This window comes from Chinchilla lanigera, unplaced genomic scaffold (assembly GCF_000276665.1).
Source record: "Chinchilla lanigera isolate Chin_1 unplaced genomic scaffold, ChiLan1.0 scaffold00071, whole genome shotgun sequence".
Lineage (NCBI taxonomy): Eukaryota > Metazoa > Chordata > Mammalia > Rodentia > Chinchillidae > Chinchilla > Chinchilla lanigera.
In genome coordinates, this window is record NW_004955472.1 from 1,903,164 (window position 1) to 1,913,100 (window position 9,937).

Sequence of the window (9,937 nt, forward strand, 5' to 3'; positions counted from 1 at the left end):
CCCCCTCACCCCGCAGCTCCAGCCCGTTCCGCCGCGGGGCTGCAGCCCCTCCCCAGGGTCCCCCTTGCGCGGAGCTCGGGGTACGGCCCCTCCCCCAACTCCGCCCTCCTCCCGCTCCCCGGAAAGGCCCCCTCACCTGAGCGCCGCTGCCGTCCCCAAAGCCGAAAGGTCCTGGCGACGGCTGGCCTCCCAGGCTCGGTCCCCGCTGAGCTCCCGACGCCCCTAGGGAAAGTGAAGGCCACCACCCCCTACGCTGCCCACCCCGGGCCAGGCCGTCACCGGAGCCACCGCCACTACCGCAGCCGCCATGTTGAAGTCCTACTTCCCTCCTCCGTCCCCTCGTCGCTCCGCCCCCTGGACGTCTGGCGTCATGGCGCCGACCCACCCGCCTGGACCAATGGGAGGAGCCGATGGTGACGTAACTAACCCGTTCCAGTAGCGGAGCAACTCCCGACACCTGGAGCGTTGCAATTGGAATTGAACCTTGCTGACCTGGGGTTAGGAAGAAAGGAAAGGGTCACTGAAAGGGTAAGACTCAGGCTCAGAGGGGAAGCCAAAGCGGGGAAAACCACGGGCTTTGATTCTCCAAGCCCTGCGCCAAGACAGCAGTGAGCCCCGCTCGGAAATTAAGACGTCTGTTTTCTGTTCCCGGGTCAGCGACCTGGTACAAGTCATTCCCTCTCTAGGCCTCACTTGCCCCGTTTATAAATGAATACATTTTCAAAGGTGACTTCTAAGTCTCTCTCCAGTTTTGACGTTCGGTCGGGGTGAAACCAGAGAATCCAATCCCAGGCCTTCACTACCTTCGGTGTTTGTTGGTTGTGTGCTGGAATTGGATGCGTAGAGGATTTGCAGTTAAATTAGATGAATCTTTATTCTCTAAAATTCCTAAACAAGGGCTAGGGCTGTAGATTGGTGGCGAACACTTGCCTTGCCTTGCGTGTCAATTCCAGTCCTAATCAATGGGAGAAATGAAAGCATGAACAGTTAACTCTAGTAAAAGTCAGTAGTCATGGCCCAACAGGTGCCACAGGGAGAATGTGAGGCAAGCTATCACTGAGGCACCTCCCCCAACGGGAATCTATTGCTTTGGAGAAATTTACTTCTGCCTAAATATGTGGCTCTCTACCTGCTGAACTAAGGAAACCATCTAGAATTCGCAATTTGCTTTCTGCTGTTTTGTTTTTGTTTTTGTTTGTCTTTTTTTTTTTTTCTGCTTTCCTGAGACAGGGTCTCGCTGTGCCCTTCAGGCTGGCCTTGAACTCCCTTTGTAGCCCAGACTGACCTTGAACTCACAGCGATCCTCCTGCCTCAGCCTCCCGTGTGCTGGGAATACAGGTGTGCACCACCATGCCCGGCTATCTGCTGAATTCAGCCTCCTTTCTGGCAGCTGCATCTGGAGTTAAAGCTGCCACACATCCTTAAAGAACAAATATTATCCAGTCTACTACTTAAATTCTGGAGAGAAAACAAGACTGGAAAAATAACCGTGGGAGTATACACGTACTTTACATACTCAGTGCAGAGATGTAATTCCTCCAAAAAAATAAATTACAGGCACTGAAAAGGGGGACTGGAGATTATATATAAACACCTACACTGTGTAGAAGACTGATACTTAGAAGCAGAAGCAATGGATGATGGAGAGTAGGGGATGAACTGGGGTAAAGTTTAGGAAAGAGGTTCAACTAGATTTAGAGGTTCTTAACATGGGAGAGGAAATAGTGGACTATTGTATGTCTTCTTTATGGATGGGAAGATTTAATGTTATGATGACAAAGGAAGTCTTTTATTAACTGAAACAAGAATGACCTGGAATTGAGGGTATAGTTCAGGGGGACCACCTGTGATTAGCCATGAGCAGTAAGTTCATTTGGCGGAACTGAGATTAAAAGGATGGCAAAGTCCCTTGCTTGTTTGCTTTTGCCAATTTCTGCTCACCATGCGCTGTTTCTCATCTGCCATGCCCCTCTGCCAAGGAGCCAGCCGGCTGTGGACTGAAACCGCTACAGACTGGCTGCTGCCGTGCCTGACCTTCCCCGTGAAGTGTGTGACATTCTCCAGATGTGTTCTTCTGAGCTCCCAAGAGCTGTGGCCCTATCTTCCTTGCCATCCATGGGACAGTGGGCAGATTCTTGGTGTCCTGAACAAAGAACCGGACAAGACACACAGAAAAGGCTGTGAAAGTGTCCATTTATTGTAGGTATAAGAGAGTTGTCACTGGAGCAAGTGACGGCACTGGAAAAGCTTCTTCATTCAAGCTGGCAAGATGAGGCCGCAATGTTGTACTTAGCTGGATGCTAGAAAAACTTCAGACCATTGCCACTGGTACTGAGCAGCCGACAGGGAGAAGTGTGAAGATTGTACAAGCAGATTTTACCAAAAATGGCATCTTTGAATATATTAAAGAAAACCCTGGGGCTGAGGATTTAGCTCAGCGGCAAAAGCGCCTGCCTGGCAAGCGCAAGGTCGTGAGTTCGGTTCCCGGTACCAGAGAAAAACCAAAAAGAAAAAAGAAAACCTTAAAGGCTTAGTAATTGGAGACTTAAAACTGATGCTGACCGTTTGGGAGGAAAAGTGACCCCAGAAACTAGCTTGAAGGAATTAGCTTAGCAAATCAACGTTTGTCTCATTGATCCAAGAAATAGAGAATAACTGTGGTGATTTAAGAATTGACTTTGTTGGGGGCTGGGGATTTAGCTCAGCGGCAAAAGCGCCTGCCTGGCAAGCGCAAGGTCGTGAGTTCGGTTCCCGGTACCAGAGAAAAAACAAAAACAAAAAAAAAAAAAAAAGAATTGACTTTGTTGACCGGGCGTAGTGGCGCACGGCTATAATCCCAGCACTCAGGAGGCTGAGGCAGGAGGATTGTTGCAAGTTCGAGACCAGCCTGGGCTACAAAGTGAGCTCAAGGCCAGCCTGAGCTGCATAGCAAGACCATCTCAAAAATACCAAAAAAAAAAAAAAAAAATCCGAAATATAAATTTCTTAAAATCTCCAAAATTGGAGATAGCACTGGGCATGGTGGCGCATGCCTGTAATCCCAGCACTTGGGAGACTGAGGCAGGAGGATCACTGTGAGTCGAGGCCAGCCTGGGCTACATAGCAAGAAATTGGAGATAGTGTTGTTGTTTTTATTTGTTTGTTTTTTTGAAATTGCAGTCAAACTCTGGACCTCACACTTGCCAGGCAGGTGCCATGCCACTGAGCTATATCCTGGGCCCCAGAGATAGCATTTTTTACCTTTTTTTTTTTTTAACAAAGTCTTGCTATGTAGCCCAGGCTGGCCTTGAACTCAAAGTAATCCTCCTGCCTCAGCCTCCCCAGTGCTGGGATTACAAGTGTGCACTACCATGCAAGGCCATTTTTTATGTATATATGCACACGTTTTCTTTTTTTTTTTTTTTTTTTTTAGGTACTTGGAATCAAACTTAGGGCCTTGCACTTGCTAGGCAGGTGCTTGTTCTGCTAAGCTATATCCCCAGCCCTACACACATTTTCAAAAATGGAATTATATGTACATACTGTTTTATACTTTAGAACTGCTATCACACATTTTCCTATATCTTTAAAATTCTAATGGCCCAGGGATATAGCTTAGTGGCAAAAGCACCTGCCTGGCAAAAGCACCTGCCTGGCAAGCGCAAGGTTCTGAGTTCAATTCCTGGTACAAAAAAAAATAGTTTATAAAATTATAAGCCAGGCATGGTGGCACATACCCGTAATCCCAGCACTCAGGTGGCTGAGGCAGGAAGACTGCTTGGAGTTCGAAGCCAGCCTGCTCTACAAAGGGAGTTCAAAGCCTGCCTGAATTGCATAGCAAAACCCTGTCTCAAAGAAACCAAAAAATTCCAAGTAACTGTACTTTTTAATTGTATGCCAACATACCATGATTTATTAAATGAGTTTCCTATTTTTGAAAAATTAAAAAAAAATAAAAAGATGGCAAAACTTTCAGACAGACGTCAAATATGAGCTTGGAAATCAGGAAATAGGTAACAAGTACTCGTGTACTCCATACACAAATGGGCTTTCACTCGTTCATTCAATAAATTTTTAGCATCTCTTCTCACTACTAGAGATAAAACAGCATATAAAACAAACAACATCTCATGAGAATGTGTTTTTGTAGTGCTCACACTCTAGAGAAATATACTAATAATGAGTGCTAAGAAGAATAAAGCAGGGCTGGGTGTGGTGGCGCACACCTGTAATCCCAGCACCCCAGAGGCTGAGGCAGGAGGATTGCTGCACGTTCAAGACCAGCCTGGGCTACAAAGTGAGTTCCAGGCCAGCCTGAACTGCATAGTGAGACCCTGTCTCAAAAAGAAGACCAAAAAAAAAAAAAAAAAAAAAAAAAAAGAAAAAAAAAAAAAAAAAAAAAAAGAAGAAGAAGAAGAAGAAAGAAAGACTAAAGCAGGGAAATGGAGACAGAAAATATTCATGGTTGAGCGAGGTGTGGTGGTAGATGCCTGTAATCACAGCACTCTGGGAGGCCAGGGATGAGGATTGCAGCCTTGAGCCCAACCAGGCAATTTAGCAAGACCCTCTCTCAAGATAAAAGGGCAGGGGATGTAACTCAGTGCAAAAGCCCTGTGTTCAATCCCCAGTACCATCAAAAAACTATTTGTAATTGAAATTTAGAAAATGACAAGAGAAAACCTCACTGAAAAGGTAACATCTGAGTAAAAACCTGAAAGAAGTAAAGAGTAGACCCAGGAAGATTTCTAGGAGGAAAAAAAAAATCCAGGCCAAGGGAACAACAGGTATGAAGGTCCTGAAATACAGGCTCACTTCTGGGAATGGTGAGCCTCCCGGTCTGGCTAGAATGGAGTAAGCAAAGAGCAGCATAATAGGAGCTGAAATCAGAGAGGTAACAGGTGCTAAGTCTCATACGTTGTAGATCACTTTAAGGGTTTCGACATTTTACTCTATGATCTAAAAGCCTATGGAGTTGGAAGGTCTTTTATCTTTGGTGTTTTGTTTTGAGCAGTTTTTTTGTTTTGTTTTGTTTTGTTTTGCTTGTTTGTGTTTCTTTGTTTTGTTTTGTTTTTGAGATAGGGTCTTGCTCTATAGTTCAGGCTGGCCTCAAGCTCGTGGCAATCCTCCTGCCTCAGCCTCCTGAGTACTAGGATTTAAACCATGGATGCCGGCTGTAATTTCATCTTGGGTAGGGTGGGGTTGAGACAGAGTCTTGCTATCTACTCAGGTTTGCCTGGAATTCACTGTGTAGCATAGGCTGTCCCTGAACTCAAAATCTTTCTGCCTCAGTCTTCCAAGTGCTGGAATTACAGATGTGCTCCCACCATGCCTAGAGTTAACATAGTTGAATTTTGAGCAGGGAAAGGACATAAGCCAAATTTTTAACAGAATTATTCTAACTACTATGATGAACATAAGCAAAAGGAGAAAATGGGTAGAAGTTACTGCTGTAACTGAGGGAAGAGATGATAGTACAATAAGCCAGAGTGACAGCAGTGAAAGTGACCAGAGATTGGTATATTCTGAAGACAGAGCCATGAGAATTAGCTCATAGATTGGATGCAGGGAATGGGAAAGTGAGAGGAACCAAGGATAATTTTCAAGCTTTTTTTTTTTTCAGTACTAGGGATTGAACCCAGGCATTCACACTGAACTACAGCTACAGGTCTTTTTATTTATTTGGGGACAGTCTCATTAAATTGCTCAGACTTGAACTTGTGATCCTCCTGCCTCAGCTGCCCAGAATGCTAGGATTACAGGCGTGTACCACCATGTGGCTTGATTTTCAGACTTCTTTGTTTTGTTTTTCTGTTGCTTTTTAGTGCTGGGGATTGACCCCAGGGCTTGGCTTCACTTCACTAAATTGCTTACTCTAAATTTACTCTGAGCTACACTTCCAGCCCTTTTTTACTTTTTATTTTGAGACAGAGTCTCACTAACTCACCCAGCCTGGTGTGGAATTTGCAGTCCTCCTATCTCAGCCTCCCAAGTAGCTAGGATTTCTAGCATGTGTGCCACCACACCTAAGCTGAGAAATGAACATTCTTTCTTTTTGGAGCGGGTATTGAGAATTGAATCCAGCTCCTTCACAGTGAGAGAAACACACAATCTTTTGGGGTTTTGTTGTTTTTGGGGGTTTTTTCGTACTGGGAATTGAACTCAGAACCTTGCACTTGCCAAGCAAGGCACTGTGTCACTGAGCTATATCCCCAGCCCCAAACACACAATCTTGTACATTATTGACAGCAGTATAAATTGGTAGACTGAAGTAAAAAGATGCAGAATGTTGCATAATGTTTCCATTTTTGCAAAAAGAAAATATGCGTATAGATACCATATAGATAAGTATATATGTGTTTATGCGTAAAAATGACCAAAGGGTTATAATCAAGTTTTCTATTGTGGCTCTAGAGAGAATAAGACTTGGCCTGAATAAGGTAGGCCGCAGGACCTGAGACCAAGGAATGAGAGAAAGTAGCAACCAAGTAGGAGATACAGCCACTGCTAGAAAACGTCACGAGAAGATTACCGTGGCTTCTGCATTCCGTCACCTCCAGGCGGAACCCCGCACCTCCCACTGGCTGAATCGGCCAGTAGGTATGCATCCAGATGGCAAAGGAGCTAGGAGGTATTTTCAGAAGGGCAGAGAATGGGTCTGAGAACAAAGGTACAATGACCAATCTCTGAAATGTTACTGGGTTCACAGACACAAGGAGAGGAGGAGAACTAGATGTGAAAAATAAGAGAGTGCTGGGGCTATAGCTCCGTGGTAGGGGACATGCCTAGCATGCATTGCATCCCAGGAAAAATCACAAGTACTGAAAAAAAAAATAAAAGTAAGAGACTATAGGTCAGGCATGGCAGTACACACCTACCATCCCAGAACCCTGAGGACCTGGGGCAAGAGTGTTGAAAATGTGAACCCAGCGTAGGTAACGTCACAACTTAGTGAGACCTTGTCTCGAAATCACCATTACTGCCCAAAAGAAAAAAAATAGAGCAAGAGAAAACCTAATTTAAATCATAACAGGGTGTATATCTGGGTGTTCTCCCAAAGCCCCATCCGCTCATAGGTGTAGCCTTTGGGGGGTGGCTAGATCATGGGTGTGCGATGCTGGATCAAGGGTGTGCCGTGACTGGGTCAGTCCCCTGATGGGTTTAGCATAGTTCTGGGTGTGCGTAATGGGAAGTCCCACCTGACCAATGTATGTGTAGCCGGGATGGAATAAAAAGGGAAAGGTGGAAGGCAGGCTTGCGGCCCTCTGTCTGCCATGGCCTGTTTGTCCTCTGCCGTGCCCCTCTGCCATGTCACCCTGCCTGGGAGCCAGCTGACTCTGGACCAGACCTCTGCAAATTGCGAGCTGAAATTAACCTTTCCTCTTCTAACTTGTGGATGTCGGGTATTTTGTCCCAGTAACAAGAGAGTAAGTAAGACAAATGTGTTTTATAGTCATGCATGGTGACCCCTGCTTGTAATCCCAGCCTCATTTAGAAGGCTGAGGCAGGAGGAGCTCTGTAATTTCAAGGCCAACCTGAACTACATAGCAAAACTCTGTCTCAAATTTAAAAAAAAAAAAAGATGTGTTGTGTATATATACCAACTTCCCACTAGGAATGTAATCATTATGTACTATAATGTACCATAAATATGTACCTGTTGCTTGACGTAGTGGCCTATGCCTGTAATCCCAGCACTCAGGAGGTTGAAGCAGAAGGGTTGCCACAAAGTTAAGGCAACCCTGGGCTACATAGTGATTCAAGCCCAGCCTGAACTGTAGAGTGAGGCCTATCTCAAAAAAAAAAAAAAAAAAAGCCACTCAGTAAAATAGTACAATATAATTAAATTTATTAGAATAGGGTGAACTGAAATTCTCTGAAGAACCATCATCTACTTTAAAGATCCTACAACTGGTTGACCTTGACTGACTAGAATATCATAATTGCAGTCAAACATGCTAGCACACGCCTATAATCCCAGCACTCTGGGAAGCTGAGGCGGGAGGATTGCAAGTTTGAGCCCAGCCTGGGCAGGTTAGTGACTTGGTCATATCCTGTCTCAAAATGAAACATAAAAAAGGGCTGAGTCGGTATCTCGGTGTGAATATCCTGGGCTCAGTCACCAGTGCCCCTCTCAAAAAACTTGTGATTGTGCAGCGATGGAATTGTATAGCTCAAAGCCAGAGTTGTCCTCGGCCGTGTACCTTAACCTCTGTCTCTGGCCTAACTTTATTTATTTATTTATTCATTCATTCTTTTTTTTTTTTTGAGACAGGGTCTCGCCATAGAGCCCAGGATGGGCTCAAACTCAGATCAATCCTCCTGCCTTGGCCTTCCCAGTACTGGGGTTACAGGCATGCCCCCCCATGCCTGGCAAATTCTTTTATTTATTAAAGATGGAGCCTCACTATGTAGTCCAGGCTGGCCTGGGACTCGTTACGTAGCCAAAGCTGGCCTCAAGTTCTCAGCAATCCTCCGACCTCAGCCTCCCGAGTGCTGAGGTGACAGGCGTGTGTCACCATACCTGGCTCTGGCCTAACTTGCAATTAGTATGTAAACTTGCTGGGCTGTATCTCTAAACTTAGGTGTCTTCTAGCTTCTCTCAACCTCAAACCTAAGAACGCGAGCTCTACCATCTAAAATCTACAGAGGAGATTTCCCAGCGTTGCTACGGCCTGCCTAACTGAAGTTCCCACCAATTTAATTGACACATGTATTGATTTATCCTTTTCTTTTGTTCCGTGACGATACGAGCTCATGTACTAAATCCATGTTCTTGGATGAGGGACACGCATATCTGACTCAGAATAAACTACAGTATTTTCTTCCTCTCTCTCCGGCAGGGTTGTTATTCTAGCGGAGGGACGAGTGGAGGGTCGTAACGTTAGGGCAAGAGGCCCCTGCCAGCAGAAGTTCATTCAGCTGATGGAGCGAAATCTACTGATACCCCAGCCCTGGCTGCCACAGGAACACAGGTTAAACAAGACCTGATCTCAGCCACCCAGGGTCTCAGGAGAAAGATAAATGTGTGAGCACAGAATTACAGGAGCAAATGATCTCCGTGAGCGCCAGACAAGGTCAGCCATGCACCTAAAATGTCCCCCTGCACAAGACACAAAAAGGCCTGAGCGGACGCTGTGCCGGGTTATGCGGCTTGGTAAACGGAGTACAGCTGACGTTTAGTCTTCCCTGGGCCACCGGGTGGGTGCTTTGTGCAGAGCCCTAAGTGCACAGCTGTGCCCGGCTGCCGCCCCCAGGAGGAAGAGACTGGTGCCTACACAGGGGGGTACAGACCTCCTGCAAGGACGTGCACCTGGACGGCAGGAAGCCCTGCGGGCCCAGCCTTCCAGCCCTAAACGTCACCAGAGACCTCGGCCGTTCCCTGCGCTTCTGGTGCCGTTAACTGTACCAAGCAGTCCACAAAGAGAATTCCCAGATATTTGGAAGGAGAAACTGGCAGATGGTGTTTACAGCTTTGCTTCTGGTTATCCTATCAGAGTGAACGCCAGGTGTTCTCTTCTGGTTTCCTGGATACTACTGTTGGATCTGAGACAGTGAAAGGTCGGTATACACAGCTAAGTATGGGCAAGTGGGCAGATGCCAGGGCAGCAAGTTTGATTTGCTGCTGCGTGGGTCCAAGGTTTGGAGTTGCCGTTCTGGTCTTTCCTTTATTTATTTAGTTTGCTTTTGTTTTGTTCTTTGCAGTACTAAAGATTCAGTCCAAGACATTAGCACTGAGCTACATTAGCACTAAGCTACACAGCCCTTTTTTAATTTTTTGAGACAAGGTCTAAGTCACTAAATTGCTCAGGCTGGACTCCAGTTTTCAATCCTTCCGCCTCAGCCTCCCAGAATACTAGGATGACCAGTGTGTGCCGCCACACCTGGCTTTAGTCTTCAAATCATATAACTTTGCACACATCATTAGTGTTCAGTAATAAAGGATTGACTGAAAAGCCCA

At 45.9% G+C, this 9,937-nt stretch overlaps 1 protein-coding gene and 1 long non-coding RNA gene across 6 annotated transcripts in view; one reads left to right on the forward strand and one right to left on the reverse strand.

Annotated features, from left to right (window-relative positions):
* Positions 1-315, reverse strand: part of Ubap1 (ubiquitin associated protein 1) — a 43,003-nt gene extending 42,688 nt beyond the window's left edge. For all 5 annotated transcript variants that reach the window (XM_005401084.2, XM_013522988.1, XM_005401083.2 and 2 more), the window contains exon 1: positions 137-315. The gene's annotated coding sequence lies outside the window, so the exon portion shown is untranslated. The remainder of the gene's footprint in view (positions 1-136) is intronic.
* A 98-nt stretch (positions 316-413) lies between these two features.
* LOC102003014 overlaps positions 414-9,937 on the forward strand; it is a 19,881-nt gene continuing 10,357 nt past the window's right edge. The window contains exons 1-2 of the long non-coding RNA XR_001237086.1: positions 414-528; positions 8,820-9,537. This is a non-coding gene — a long non-coding RNA (uncharacterized LOC102003014). The remainder of the gene's footprint in view (positions 529-8,819; positions 9,538-9,937) is intronic.